This window comes from Lonchura striata, chromosome 1A (assembly GCF_050655825.1).
Source record: "Lonchura striata isolate lonStrDom1 chromosome 1A, ASM5065582v1, whole genome shotgun sequence".
NCBI lineage: Eukaryota > Metazoa > Chordata > Aves > Passeriformes > Estrildidae > Lonchura > Lonchura striata.
The window spans coordinates 68814546-68830760 of record NC_140741.1 but is presented as its reverse complement, the minus strand read 5'-3'; positions in this window follow the sequence as shown (position 1 = coordinate 68830760).

The following is a 16215-nucleotide window of genomic DNA, read 5'->3' as shown; positions in this document are numbered from 1 at the left end:
TGGAGTAGATGTTTGAAAGACTCATCAGACTAAAGACTGCAAGTGTGAAGGATGAGCACTGACAATCTATGAGTCATATTCATCTTTTGTTCTTGCCTCATTTAAATCAGTCTTGAGGCCACCCACAGCTCTTTGTTTAATAAGTAGTCAATAATTAACTTAAAGAAGATCAGTAAGAGAAAAATAAGGACACAGATTACACTCATAAACATGTGGCTCAGGTGTAATACTTGAAAATTATTTTTTTTTTGTATCTTGCCAAAAAAAAGCTGTGTACAAGAGATTTGATTATAAACCCATCAACTCAGTAGCTGATGCTGTACATAATAAGAAGTGATGAAGTGTGACGGCAGCATATCTGGTACATTATCATAGTAATTTGTAGACACACTGGCTGGAGAAATGCATTGAGTTACAAGGCTGCCATATCTGAGTGAAGAAAAGAGCTGTGAGAGTGTTTAAGGGTGATTAGGGCTTTTGGAAATCACTGCCTTTGCAAGGCTGCACAACAGTGTGATAGTGGATCTACACCAGTGTGAGCAAACTAGCACCAGTGATAACTATTAATTTTCCTTCTTTCTTTCTTGCTGAACAGAAATAAATGTCAAGATTAGTCTTTGCCCAAAATGTACTGTAGTTAATACAGTAAAATATTTAGAACATAACAAATGAAAAAAATCCTTTTTTTATCTTAAAATTACAGTCCTTTTCTTCTAGCTTCATTTCGCCCCTTGAATTCCTAAGTTCTGAGGAAAAGTAGGAAGGTAACATTATCCAACAATTCCCTGCAAAAATATTTCACTCTTTATTATTGCATGTTAAATGTCTGTGACTGAAACAAGTCTAATGGAAGTGAAGCTTGGCCACATGTCCCTCCAAACCTAGTCCAGATATTGAAGATTAAACAAGGTATAAAAATGGCATATTATCCAGCTTGTTTTGTACCTTCTCATTTAACCTCATATTTTGCAAGATGTCTGGAGCATGCTGTTGTCTCTTCATTGTGAAGCAACCAATTTTTTAGGCAGAGTCGCCCCAAGTTTTTTCCTCTGTATGGCTCTACAACATGGTACAATAAAATCTCACCAAGAGAAAGTCCAACCAGTAAAGATTTAGCAAACACACGCTGTCTCATCTGTGCCCAAAAGGCTCATGGTGCCCATCAGTTCTTAGTTCATTTGAAGCCAGCTCCAGGAGGAGAAGCATATGGCTTCTACACTGCTGATGTCAGTGAAGCTAGTCTGTGTTTACACTCACTCCAATGAGATCAGAACTTTTTCTTAGTATTCCAGAAGTGAAAATCCCCAGACCTCATAAATAAATTTTCTATACAAGCCCCAAGTACCTCAGAATGCTTCATCTCAATAAAACACAGGGATGAATTTCAAGAAATGGCAGATTATCACAGTGTCTAAATAACCAGTTTAGGCCCCAGCAATGCTTGTCTCCTTAGGGCGAGTTTCTTTACTAAATGCAAGTAAGTAGATTACCATAAGTCCTGTTAACTGTTTTAGGAACACTATAAGGACCAGTTAATAAATCACTGAGCCCCAATTCTCTCTCTCATCTGTCCCTTTTAGAACACTGCTTGTGCTGCTGGACAATACTGTAAGAAATTAGCAGAGCCCTTTAAGTGGTTCATGTGAGTAAAAGGCTTGTCATTAAATATATTCACCCAGAAAAATTGTCAACTGGAATATGTGTGTGGTGTCCAAGGGGAGAGCGGAGGAAAAGAGAACGAACAGGAAATGTCAGGGGTCTATATAGACTTTGGACAGGGTGGGCTTCCCTGGCTCTCCACCAACCCCGTTGGGTCAGGAAGGAGGGGTCCAGGGTTATCTTGATCAGAGTCACAGGGTCCCAGGGAAGGGGAAATAGAGTGCCCATGAGCTCACTGTAACATATGTGCATGAATGAGACAGAGGACCACAGGCAGAGAAAAATAGAGAGAAAAATTTGCCTAAACCTATGCTACAGGTTTACTGTACTTACAGTTCATGGTAGTTGGTGCTCTAACTGAAGATGTTGAGGACTATTTTGACCATTTAAAACTCACCAAAAAAGCTGGTTTTGTGGGGGAAAATAAAGTGTTTCAAGGTCCTTGGAATCTTTAATTTATATTGTCCCCAGGCCAGGAGACATTTTTTTATTTCAATATCACCAATTCTACTTTTGTTAATGGATAACAGTTTTCTGTATTGAAAGCTGAGCTGAGTGCAACAGGAGACAAGTGGCAGGAGGGAAAAGGAAAAGGAAAAGGAAAAGGAAAAGGAAAAGGAAAAGGAAAAGGAAAAGGAAAGAGAGAGGGCGAGTAGAGGATGGGGAGGGAAGATGTGAGGGAAAAGAAACTGAGAAAAATCTGGTGTATTTTAATAGTATAACAGAAGTATTACTCCAGAAAAGAAAAGGAGTCATGGTTTTGACCTCAGCATATCTGAGGCTTCAGCGGTCATATCTCAGCCTTTAGTTACTATAAATACTCATCTAATGCCTTAATCATAAGACTGTTCTGAGAACTTATTTTTCCCTTAAAATGTTGTTCTTTCCAAAGCAGGTGAACAGATCCTTTGTGACTGCCATGGTTTGACACTGGCACAATGCCAGCGCCCCCACGAAAATGTAACCTCTGAATTGAATGCTGTGAAATGCGATCTAGAACAGAGCAAAGCAGGCCTAAGCTTAATAACAAAGGAAAAAAAAAACTTTATTAAGCTACCACTACTACTATAAAAGGAAAAAGAAAGGAAAAATACCACACATACACAAAAATAAAAATTAAAACCTTTCAAAACATTTCTTCTCCCACCACCCAACTCCAACCAGCCACAGCGAGACACATTTGGATCCTTAATCAAGTCTTCACCCTTCCACATAACCAATACTGAGTCCATCACAGGAGAGAGGAGTCTCCCTTTCACCATAGACCCCCAGGAAATACAGATGCCACCTCTTGTGTTTCCTTTCCGTGTCACACATGGCACTGCCCAGACACACCAGCCAGTGTGACACTCTCCTCTCCATGTCACAGTGCTCTCACCACCGTGCATGGACAGAGACTGCTTATAGGGTTCCTTTAAGGATGCTTTGCCAAGGACCAACAGGAACAACAGTCCAGGGTCTCATTTTGGGACTACAGGCCTCCCCATTTCCCCCTGGGGCCGAGGGTCCAAGAACAGAGATCACCTTCTCTTCTTCTCTGAAGACGGAGGGCATCCTCACACCTTCCTCCACTTTTCTCTGTTCATTCCTGAACTGGTAGTTGCTGAAGGAGTTTCTTGGCTCACCATTGCATCCCCCTAAAATGCAGTCTCTCTTGGAGAAGTTGGTTCAGTCTATGGCTAACAAGAAGAGTCCAGCCAAAAGCCACTCCATCATCTCCCTGCGAGTTTCTTTCCCTAATATCTGAGGTCCCCGGCTGTCTCTCTTTCCTTCAAATTGAGGAGGAGCAATATTTCACAAAGCCTTCATTTCCCAGGAAAGGGTTAAAATTCCCGGGCTCTCAGGACGGCTGATATCTTGGCACAGGACTCTGTCTCCCATCTCCCACACTGGGCATCTTCCCTCCCCTCCTCCTTCTCCTCTGCTGGCAAACTCCCGGGTGTCTGCAGGCTCTCTATCTCTTTCCCTCTAGGCGGGGGTGGGGGGGAACAAAGACATCTCAGACATTTTCCACCCTTCCGTCCTCAGGAACTGACCCAGCTCGGTTCCAGACCCTTCATCCCCTGGCCTACCTCCCCAGGCCACTCTGATGACCGGAACCAAAGAGAGCGAGTTCTCCTGGGAGTTCTGCTTTTAACCCCTCTGTGTTCTCAGAGGCGTGTCCACCTTCAATTGGTCACCCCAAGTGTCAGTATCCAAACCTGACCCCTGACTGGATTGACCTCTTCCTTCCAAGAAAATTCTTTTCCTGTGTCAAACCATGACACTGACTAATTCACATTTGAAAGAAAAATAAATTTGATGCCCTTGCTCTGTTTCTCCATGTTTAGTTTGCCCTTGTTACACGTCCTTCCCACGTGCAAAGTGGTACCATCTAGAGGAGGTATTTGTATGTTGTCAATTGCAATCACAAAGCACAGAACAGGCCTTCAGCTTATTAACAGTAGTTAAACATGGCAGACTGAGGCACAGAAAGGCCAGATGTTCCCTTTAGAGGGATTACACACATATGAAGAAAGAAACATGTCTTCCAATCACTCAACTCATTGCATCATCCCCTTCTTGTCAGTGGATCCCATGTTTTTGTAAGCTGGTTACAATCTCTGCCTCAGTTTTGACCTCAGTTTACAGGCACATGTGCCAGAAGGTCAGAGATGTTGGATATTTCAGAGTAGGGACTGACAGGTACTCTAAAAGACATACCTAAGAGAAACAAAGGTTCCAGATTCAGACTGAAAATCTACCAATACTCTTAAACTCCTATTTTGGGAAATTAAAGTACAAACTGACATACTGCCCATGCAGAATTGCCAGGATTTGAGCTGCTTAAGGTGTGTTTTGAACACTTGTTTTATAGAATCTGCAGCCATGTGTGTACTGCTGTGTTAGATCTGTCCTAGAGTTCTGCCTATGCTCTGAGATGTCTAAAATTTAGCTCACTCTTATCTGTGAATCATTTAGCTGCATTATCATATCCATTTCATGTGGAGAATTTAGTCTCTGCCCATGGCAGTAAGAATGAAATGACTGTGCCTGCAGAGGAAAACAAGGATGCAAATACCTCTTACACAGGGAAATAGATCCCTGAATCTCCTCCATTTTTCTGTTCATGGTCTCAGTAAATATTTTCGGCTTGTTTGTTTACAATCTATTCCCTGTTTTGTGCTTTTTTGGTTTTTTTTTCCTTCTCTTTTCTTCCCCGTAGTCTGAATTAAATCTAGTCTGCTCCAAAGATTTGGTGTGTATCTGCATTTTTTGTTAACATATGTTGCCTGTGGCATCACTTATTGCAGGCACAGATGAAGGCTAATACATCATTATCAGCATATTGAATGAAGAGGCCTACTTGTGGAATTGTCTAACTGATACACCTGCTTATTTATATTGTAATAAGGCCTGAAGACAAAAACCCTCCAGGTCACTTTGTCTGAGTCTTTGAAGAATGTTAATATGCTGTAATGAATTGCACCTCGTACAGGGATGCACTTGGCTGCAAACCATTCAATTACTTCTACAACCTTTAGAAGCCAAACCCCACCTGTGCCCTTCCAGAGGCTGTCAGTGTCTTCACTGATGTTTGAATCAATGACATATATACCATGGGATACCTCAGTGATGGAATTTTTAGGACTATGTTTATTCAAAACACTGGAATTAAACCAATAAAACTCTGAATGCCGGGAATAATATGACACAGATGAATGCAGCATTGGGATTAATTTGTCTTAATTTTAGGCACATAGATTGTCCACAGACACGCCTGTGATAGTTGTCTGGATTCACTTTTTGTCAACTAATGGAGAGTCACTGTTCTCATCTTCTCTTGACAGCTGAAATAGGCACAACAAATTACACTTTAGAAGTGTCTATTTGTGTCCACTGAGTGTAAAGGAGTCCACAAAACCAGCTCTAATTTAGACACATGCATTGAAACCTTTTGGAGCAAGATGGGACTAACCCCACTTCACATCTTTTGAAATTAGACAGGCACCTAATTTTTTGCATTTCTTCTGTATGCTATCCAGATAATTTACTCTCTACAATGGATGGGACTCATTTCACCTAACTTTAGATAAGCCTGGTGTAGACATCTATCTATAAATGGATCAACCCAGGCTACAGTTTTCATCCATGAAAACAAGTAGATGCTTGCACTTCAGATATTTGGATATGTCAGATGAATTGGACACGTGGAGTCTTTAGTTGCCTTCTCTGTCTGTTGAGGTTAGGCATCCTGAAAAAACTAATGGGCAGGTAAGTGCAGATTCCCACAACATAAGGTTGAAGAACCCTAAGATGGTGCCATGCACTCTGCATGAAGAAAGGATCAAGAGGCACGTGTCAAAAGTGGCAGCAAGTGAAATCCTGGTTATAAATAAGAAAAAAAAATGCTTCACTGAGGACATTTAATCTAGCCTGAGAGGTTCACAGAAAATAATTTGTCACTGGCGCCAAGAGCTTTTCAGCTTTTTGTCCTGCTGTGCTGGTGAAGGGGCTGGGGGTGCATGGGACGTTTTCAGGAGAGAGCCAGGACAGGTGGCCCAAACTGACCAGAGAGCTTTTCCTGACCACATGACATTGTGCTCACTACAAAAAGTGGGGGGAAGAAGGAGGGACATTTGGAGTGGTGGTGTTTGTCTTTCCAGCTCACCATTATGGGCCCTGCTCTCCTGGAGATGGCTGAACACCTGCCTGCCCATGGGAAGAGGAGACTTAATTCCTTGTTTTGGTTTCCTTGTGTTCACAGCTTTTGCTTTCCCTATTAAACTGTCTTTATGTCAGCTCATGAGTTTTTTGTCTTTTGCCCTTCAATTCTCTCTCCAGTCCTCTGGTGGGAGAGGGAGCAAGGGGCTGTGTGAGGCTTGGTTGATGCCTGGGGTTAAACTGTAACAGCTGCACTCTCACTCTTCCTGAGAAAAATAAAAACTGATCACAGAGTCTTAATGCACAGGCTCCAGGAGAAACAGTTGTGTTGTGCCTCAGAGAGTTACTGGGCACAAGTGATGCTCTGTATTGCTGCTGCTTTAATTGGTTTGGGGTTGATAGTAGGAAAATGAGATGCTCTAAAGGGCATTAAGTTCCAGTTCATCCAGTGCTTGTCAGATTTATTTTCTATTTGCACCCTGCTGCTATTTGCTGCTGGCTCCTGCCCTGGGCATCCCCTCTGAGTACAGAGTTACACAAAATGTGAGCTGGGGCATAAGGTTGCCCTTTGCTTTAAGGGCCACATGAACCTCCAGCCACTGAGGTTCAAAGCAGCATGAACTACTTAGAGCATCAGGAGCTGCTGGCAAGGGAAGGGATGGGTTGTGTGCAGCACAAAGCTTTATTGTTATGAATTCCAGGGACTGCTATTCATCAGTGGGCAACCAGACAGAAACCTCTCTTTTATCTTCTGTTCCTGGATATTGCACAGGAGGTGAAAATGGGAGTTGGATTTGCCTGACTTGGCAGTGCTGGGTTAATGGTTGGACTCAGTGATCTTAAAGATTTTCTTCCCAACCTAAATGATCCTATGATTCTATGATGCAGAAAATCTGATTTGTTTATCAGGAGCTGTGAGAAATGAGGACTGTAATTTGTGCACTTCACCTAAATATGCTCTTTTTCAAGGGCATTGACTAGTACATTTTCACACTGCATTTTCAATCTCCCCTCACTAAACACACCTGAACCTTTAAATTCAGATGATTTTTTAAATCAAGAATTACATCTTAGGGATGATCTTGTTGGGAAGAAGGCCAACCCTGTTTGAACAGAGAACTTTGGCTGGAACTCAGGGAAAATAGAGTTTATGGCCTTTGGAAGAAGGGGTAGGCAAGTCAGGAGGACCACAAAGATGTTGTTAAGGCTATACAGGGATAAATGTAGAAGTCTGAAAGCCCAATTAGAATTTAATCTGCTGTAAAATAGTATAAAATATTTTTCTATACATATCTCACCAGCAAAAGGAGAGCTAAGGAGATTCCCCATTCTTTATTGGATGTGTCAGGAAGCATAGTGACAAAGGATGAGGGAAAGGATGAGGTGCTTTATGCCTTCTTTGTCTCAGCCTTTAATAGCAAGACCAGCTGTTCTTTGGGTACCCAGCCCCCTTAGCTGTAAGACAGGAACAGGGAGCAGAGTGAAGCCCTCATAATCTAAGGAAAAATGGTGAGTGACCTGCTACACCATCCATGGGGCTGGATGGAATCCACCTGAGGGATCTCCACTGAGAGAATTCGTGGAGGTACTCACCAAGGCAGTTTCAAACACTCACCAGCAGTCCGGGTGAATCAGGGAGTTCTCGGGTGACTGAAGGATGGTATATCTACAAGAAGGGCCAGAAAGAGGATTTGGAGAACTACAGATCTGTCAGCCTGACCTTAGTGCTGGGAAAGGTCATGGATAAGATCTGAATTCCATCACACAGCACGTGCAGGACAACCAGGGCACCAGGCCCAGCCAGCAGGGCTTTGTGCAAGGCAGGTCCTGCTTGATCAACCTAAACTTCTATGGCAAAGTGACCTACCTAGTGGATATTGTCTACCTGGACTTTAGAAAAGCCTTTGACACCATTTCCCACAGCATTTTCCTGGAGAAACTAGCTGTTCATGGCTTGGATGGGTGCACTGTTGTCTGGGTAAAAAACTGGCTGGTAGAGGTGGGGTGTTGCAGCATGGCAGGGTGATAGAAATGCTGCAACCTTCTTCAAAGCATCTCCTTCAGAAGCTGCTCAGAGTAAGGCCACAAGAAAAGCTATTTCAAGTCCATGCACACACACATGCCACAGATAGCTCAGCAGAGGAAACACAGGAATTATCTTTGTATGATGTATTCTAGCAAAGGTTTATTCCAAAGCACACCGAAGGGATCAGGAACAGAGAAAAAAACATGTGGTGTGCACAAGCTTAAGTATGGGATCAGTGACCAATGACCTGAGGGCACAGGGTGGGTAAAGGACAGGGCAAAGGGCAATGAGGGATGAATAATTGGGGTGGGCAGTGTCAACTGCCCAATGGGGAAGAAATCTAATGTAGATTGTCAGTAGTGCTACAGAGCATCATGGGCTGAGTCCTCTCTATCAGCCTAAGTTGAGAAAATTCTATGAAAACTCTATATTCTTCCAAGGCAAGGCTATGGAGATTTCCCTGAGGGGGAAGGATTCAGAGGATTCCACAGTGGGGAATGCTGCCACATCCAGTTGCCAGCCAGTGACTAGTGGGGTTCCCCAGGGCACAGTACTGGGGTGAGTCCTGTTTAACATACTCATTGGTGACCTCAACAAGGGGATTGCGTGCACGTGACACCAAGCTGGGAAAGAGTGGTGACCTGCTGGAGGGTAGAAAGGGTTTGTAGAAGGATCTGGACAGGCTGGATCAACGGACAGAGGTCAATTGTGTGAGGTTCAACAAAGCCAAGTGCCAAGTCCTACACTTGGAGTACAACAACCCTGTGCAGTGCTACAGGCTGGAATTGAGTGGCTGGCAAATTTCCCAGTGGAAAAGAACCTGAGGATGCTGATCAACAGTGACTGAACATGAACCAGTTTGTACCCAGGAAGCCAAGAAGACCAGTGGCACCCTGGCTTGTAACAGAAATAGTGTGGCCAGCAGGACCAGGGCAGTAATCATCCCTCTGTGCTAGGCCCTGTGAGGTTGCACCTGGAATTGTGTGTTGAGTTTTGGGCCCTTCACTCCAAGAAAGACACTGAGATGCTGGAATGTGTCCAAAGAAGGACAATGGAGCAGAGGTGTCTGGACCACCAGCCTGATGAGCAGCTGAGGGACCTCAGATTGTTCAGCATGAAATGAAGTTTGGAGGCAAACTTTTGCTGTGCAATTCCCTGAAAGGAGGTTGTAGCCAGGTGGGGGGTGGTATCTTCTGCCAAGTAACAACTGGCACAACAAGTAGAAATGGTCTTGAAAAAGAGATTTAGATTGGATATTAGGAAAAATTCCTTCACCCAAAGAGTTATCAAGCACTGAAACAGGCTGCCTGGGAAAGTGGTGGAGTTATTGTCCCTTTTTAAAAGCTATTGTATAAAGAAAAGGTTCAATATAAATAAAGCATTTAAAAGATGTGTAGATCTGGCACTTGGGGATGTGGTTTAGTGGTGGACTAAACAGTGCTGGGTTGCTTTGACTTGATAATACTAGAGGGCTTTTTCAACCTAAATGAATCCTTGAATCTATCATCTATACTTGACCAAGAGATTATAATTTCCATAAATCACAAAAAATGGAATGAGATCTACTCTTGGAGAAAATATCGTTCAATGAGGCTATATAGGAGAGGCTGATATTAAAGAAATTATAAAAATCTGGCATTTCTTTTTTATTTCAAAATAGGATTTTATTTATGGAGGGTAGAATTTGATGTAGAGGGACAGCCTGTTAGCTTCCCTATCTACATATCCCTCTCTGCTTCTGATCCACCAAGAGGAAAAAGTCAGGGGTTCTGTTCCCCTTACTGATTTGTCTGAAGTTCTAGAGCCTGAGAGAGGAAATCTTTTTGCCCTGTTCAACAGTACATGAAATCCTTGTAGGAAACAATGAGCAACCTATTGTTTTTCACAGATGCCTTCTTCCTACATAAGCCCCTCAGTAATTAACTGGCAGCATCTTCAGAGCAGCAATGTGTGAGATAAACCAGAAGGAACAGGAATGACATCATGATAATACCCATGTGTTTTGATGCAGAAATGACATGGTAGTAGTATCAAAACAGTTCATCATCCTTTATGATCTTGCTGGCATTTATTCAAGTTTCACAGGCGGTATCTTGCCACACATGCTTTGTGTCCACTGCATCTGGCTGTTCCCAACACCACACTGCTCTCTCCCCACTGCCAGGATTCAGCTGAGGGCATAGGGAGAGGAGAGGAGAGGAGAGGAGAGGAGAGGAGAGGAGAGGAGAGGAGAGGAGAGGAGAGGAGAGGAGAGGAGAGGAGAGGAGAGGAGAGGAGAGGAGAGGAGAGGAGAGGAGAGGAGAGGAGAGGAGAGGAGAGGAGAGGAGAGGAGAGGAGAGGAGAGGAGAGGAGAGGAGAGGAGAGGAGAGGAGAGGAGAGGAGAGGAGAGGAGAGGAGAGGAGAGGAGAGGAGAGGAGAGGAGAGGAGAGGAGAGGAGAGGAGAGGAGAGGAGAGGAGAGGAGAGGAGAGGAGAGGAGAGGAGAGGAGAGGAGAGGAGAGGATCCTTTTCCCATTGAATCATAGAAGGCTCTGGATTGGGAGGAGCCTTAAAGATACCTAATTCCATCTCTCCTGCCATGGGCAGGGACACCTGGTTAGACCAGGTTGCTCCAAATCCCATCCAACCTGGTCTTGAACACTTCCAGTGAAGGAAGTTCTCTGGGCAGCCTGCTTCAGTGCCTCATCACCCTCGCAGTAAAGAATTTATTCCAAAGATCAAATCTAAATCAACTCTATTTCAATCTAAACTATGACCCCTTGTCCTATCGCTATGTAGACTTCTGAAAAGCCCTTCACCAGATTTCCAGTAAGCTCCTTTCAGAAACTGGAAGGCTGCTCGAAGGTCTCCCTGGACCTTACTCTTCTCCTGGCAAAACAATTCTCTCAGCCTGTGGTTGTTGGAGAGGAGATCCAGCCCTTTGGACATCTTTGTGGCGATCTTCTACAGCAGTTGGTTCTTCATTTTCTCCCTCTTTCTCCTACCTTGGCCTTCTACAACTTGGGCAGTGTGGCAGTTGCCAGTGAACACTGAGGCAGAAAAGTCATTGAACACCTCCGTCTTCTCTGTATCCCGAGTAACCAAGACTTCCATTTCCTTCTGGAGAGGGCCCACATTTTCCTTAGTCTTCCTTTAATCAACAGTGTACCTTTCCTTGTTGTCCTTGACATCCCTGGCCAAATTTTACAGATTTAAAGAAGATAATCTAAAGGTATTTGTGCTCACTGAACAAGTTAAACTGTTTCTGAAGCTATACAGCTTTGTACAAAATGTTCATAAGAGGATATTCCCTGCACAGCTTCCCTCAGTGGTGCAGGAGAAAAACAGACATCAATGTGGTGAAATAACACATCCTAAAATTAATGTATTCTGTGTCTGTTTTTCTTGACTCCTATTTATCAGAGACGAGAATATCGACATATTTAGGTCCATATAAACCATATTAATTAAGTATACATACTCACAAGTTTTCTGGACTAATTTTTATAGCTTCTAGATCAAAAACCATAGAGAATATGGGGCTTACTGAGTTTTCAAGTGGATATTATGTCAATTTAATATGTAACGATGTTCATATGCTTTATCTTCCTTTTTCCACATTTTCCTGAACTCCCTTATCACCAAAAAAACATTTGTACTGACAGACCATTGAACTATCTTTCCATATCTTACTGAGTTTACATATTGGTTATATTTCTCCTCTCCATCTCTCAGCTGGAGGATTGGAAGTAAAATCCATTCTGTACCCATTTTGGGGAAGAAGGCAGTTAGATCAATAATCTGTGGTAGCTTCTTGGGAGAAAAAAACAGACACATTCACAAAAGTATTGATTCCATTAATCCATGTTCCACTGCAAACTGCCAACAGGTCAGGTCAGTCACATTTCTCCTCTTATTTTATTGAAAACAAATTTAGAATAGATTGCAAGGAGTAAGGACACTTGTTAAAGCACCACAAGAAGTTCAACCACAGGATTTGTGTTCCCCCAAATCACAAGACTCCCTTAAAGCTTGTGATATTTAGACTTTTGATAAATGGTGTCCTGTTTTTGTGTATGTATGTTTGTCCTCTGTTTAAAACTTTCTGGGTTTGCATATGTCACTTTGAGAAACCAACAGAATAGAAAAGATAAATGTCAGGCTGAAAACCCACACATCAAATCTACACTGGAGTTTGTATATGGCTCTTCCTTCTCTCTAGGAAATTCTGAATCTGCATACCTTACTCTGGCTCATGGAAAATATTTTCTTTCAAACATATGTGCTTCTGCCTTGCCCTTCAGCTTACACTCTTCCAGTTTGAAAGATGAGGTAAAGAAATGTTCTCCTAAAGACGTGCAGTGTGTTGCCTTTCACCATCACCACTTGCCAGTTCTCATTATTGCTGTGCCTATTCATTGCCTGGAGCAATATTTTTTTTTTATATTCTGTTAAAAAAATCCCTTGACATACTCCAGGAAAGTAGAGTCTAAATGACAACAAAGTGCATGTGTGTATGAGCATGTGGAAATTTCTTGGCAGCCTTTGTGCCTATTGCTTTACTTCTGATCATGCCAACATTATTTTCCCTTCAAGCAAACAAAGTGCTTTGATGTGATGTCTCCCTTGCCAGGGTGAGCCATTGACAAGCTGTCAAGAGCAGACAATAGAGAAAAAGAGAGCCATGTCATGTGTGAGGGAGCTGTGCCACAGCTTTGGCTACCAGCTGAAACTCATAGGGACCATCCCATGTGTGTGAAGGACATGGTGGTAGCATCAGTGGGAAATGCTAAACTGCCATTTGTTGTATAAAAAAAATATTCTGTTTATATATGGAGAAAGCAAATGGGAATCAATCAAACAAAAGGTTGAAATAAAGAAACTGCCAGACAGAAAACAAATGGCTAAGAGAGAAACAGATAGGTAGAAACAACTGAGTAATTATTTTCTCTTAAAATTTAGAGTCATAGAATCTTTAAGGTTGGAAAAGACCTCCAAGATCATAGAGTCCAATCATTGAACTGTTAACCACTACTGATGGAGCTGGCAGATCTTACTCCTTCATGGATATGTCATGATTGGAAGCTTCCTCAGAAAGCGTGAACCCTTGATTCTCAAGGAAATCACAAAAAAAATTTAATTTATCCATTTGTAATTCATTTTAAATAGAACATACTACTTTTTTTGCCATTTCATTTGAATGCTAGACAACTCTTTTGTTATACAAGTGGCTTCTATTCCTCTCAGAAAGAGGTTATAAACCCCCCAGCCATGCTGCAGCAGACAGCTCCTTATGACAAGCAATGGATCAAAGGGGTACCAGCCCCCTCCATTTCTCCTGTAGCACCTGAGTTATTTCTCAGATTACTGCCCAAAAATTAATGACTCCTAGGAAAAATACTAGATCAAGAAGCAGACAGCCTTACTTCATGGTTTCATCTATTTTATGACAGAAAAAAGAAATAGCACCAGAGCTTATGTCTGAACAACCCCTAGCACAAGCACTGGCTCCTTCCCTGGGCTCAGGGAGGTAAATGAGTGAAGAAGAGATTAATCCTGCCCACCGTCAGGCACTAAGCAGCTTGTAGGTTTCATAGCTTTGGGGATTATTGCAAACCCGGGAGCTGAAATGTGGTCACCCGAGACATTTCTGCAGTCACAGAGGTCCCTCTGGGTTTGGCACTGGTGATTTTGTGGTTCTAAATTTTGTACTTTCACAGCTAAAGTGACAGATAGGCATAGAAACCTTCTCCGAGGCATTTCAGCCTGGGCACTCCAGTTAGTTGTCAGCATCCTTTCTTCATCTATTTACAGGAGATGACACAATCTTTGTGGCAGGGAAGGTCCAGATGATGAATTTGTCTTAACACTCTACACAGAGAGGCGTGTAAATTTAGTTGGTACAATAGAATTAGCATAATTCATGAATTAGGTCAATTTTGGTTACTTATGTATAGAAAGTAGATTTTCTCCTAACAAGATGAATCTAATTTAAAAATCCCATCACATCTCTTTTTTTTCCAAGAGATGGAAAAATGGGTCTTTGCTGTTATCAGATGTGTGAAGCAACATCACTGTATATTTTCACATCTAGTTGATTACTCAACCATCTGTTCTCTTCAACAACAGAGGATACAAGATGGGAGGAAGAAAGGGGAAGAGAAATAATGGAAATATCACTGTGATTGTTTTGTAACCTATCTCTTAATTTTTCATTTGATCCATATATCCCAGGGCAATTTTTTTTTACAGTGGTATGTGTGTTATAACAAGGCTTATATATATATATAAAAACAAACCTTTTATAACTCTTCCTTCTTTCTTTGTTTCTTTCCCGCCTTCTTTTTTTTTTTTCGTTTAATCAGAATAATGTAAATGTATCACCACTTTCTTCATATCCTCTGTGGATGACTATAAAATAGAGGTGGAGGGAAGAGAATTTTGTAGGCAGAACATTATGAGCATTAGATAAAAATCAGTTATTTAGTAGCTCATACTTAAAAATATTCACAATTAATTTAACTCACTTCATTCTCTAGAAAGAATGTGGGTGTGTTAATCTTTTGAGTTGATAAAATCATTCATCTAGATGGACAGTTTAGAAATTGACTACCAATTTTGATGTGTCCTCCTTGGCTTAAATTTATTTTTCACACATAATTTAAAAAAAAAGACCCCCCCAGACAGATTTTATATATTGGGTTGAATTACACATTTTAAGCTATAGACCTTGCAATTGTTAAAAAAACACACCAAATAAACTTGCAACATTTTTTCCTTGACATTTTCACTGAAATACAAAACCAGACCTCCTTCATTTTGATAGCTTTGTCATGAACAAGTATTTTGCCATCCCCTACTATGTTATTTTCCTTTATAATTATTAAATCAGGTTGCATATATAACTATGAAAAAAAAAAACAAAACATAGGAAATCTAGAGATAGCACAAAGGACTCTGTTATTACAGAATCTCACTGAACATGCTTAATAATATAGATTTGATACAGCATCCTCTGAAACAAGCATTGTGTACATCACACACACACACACACACACATATATATTTGTGTATACACACATATATGCAACACAATTGCCAACTTCATAAATAGCCATTAGAGACTCTCCAAACCAAAAGCAGAATTTTTTCTCATTTTCTTGGCCCACCAAGTTAAGAAATTTGAGTGCAAGTCAGAGAAAAAAAAATTATGGAACTCACATGTGAATCATACAGAAGCATTCCTTGAAGGAATAAAAGTTGTTCTAGGTTAAAAGACTGACAAAAGCTAATGATAACTGAGGTTAAGGCAAACCTGAATTAACTGGGTTTTGGCCCTTACTTAGCTCGTCAGATCTGCCTGACTCTTGCAGCTTTGTCACAGAAAATCACCATCAATCAAAAGTAGCAGCAATTTGGGATAATGTAAATTTCCAAATGGTGTTTCTGGCTTGAGTGACTGGGGAAGTCATAACAGCAGTGCCTGGTGAGCTGCCTGAGGTTTTGGGATGCTCAAAGCTCTGTGGATGTTCAGAAACAGCAAGTTTAATGCAAGAGAAAGGGTTTTCTTGGTGCCTTTTTGCTCACAGCTGTTTTCTGTCCACATAAAATGAAAGGAGTGGGTGTGTGTGGTTTCTCTTTACCTTTGAGATACTGAACAAATGAGGTGACAAAATCCAGGGAGATTTTGGTTGTGACTGTATGGGCAAGATGGGTGGGAATCACAGCAGGGAAGATGGGAAATAGAAGAGATTCCTGGGAATAAAAGCTATCATGGAGTGTTACTTACAACCCAGGAAGTCATTGCATTAACTGAAAACAATCAGAAAGTCAAAGCTGTATCTTGGGGGAACAGGTGGATGGGAGGGAGTTGTGTTCAAATCCTGTTCCTTTCTTTTCTTTCCCCTTT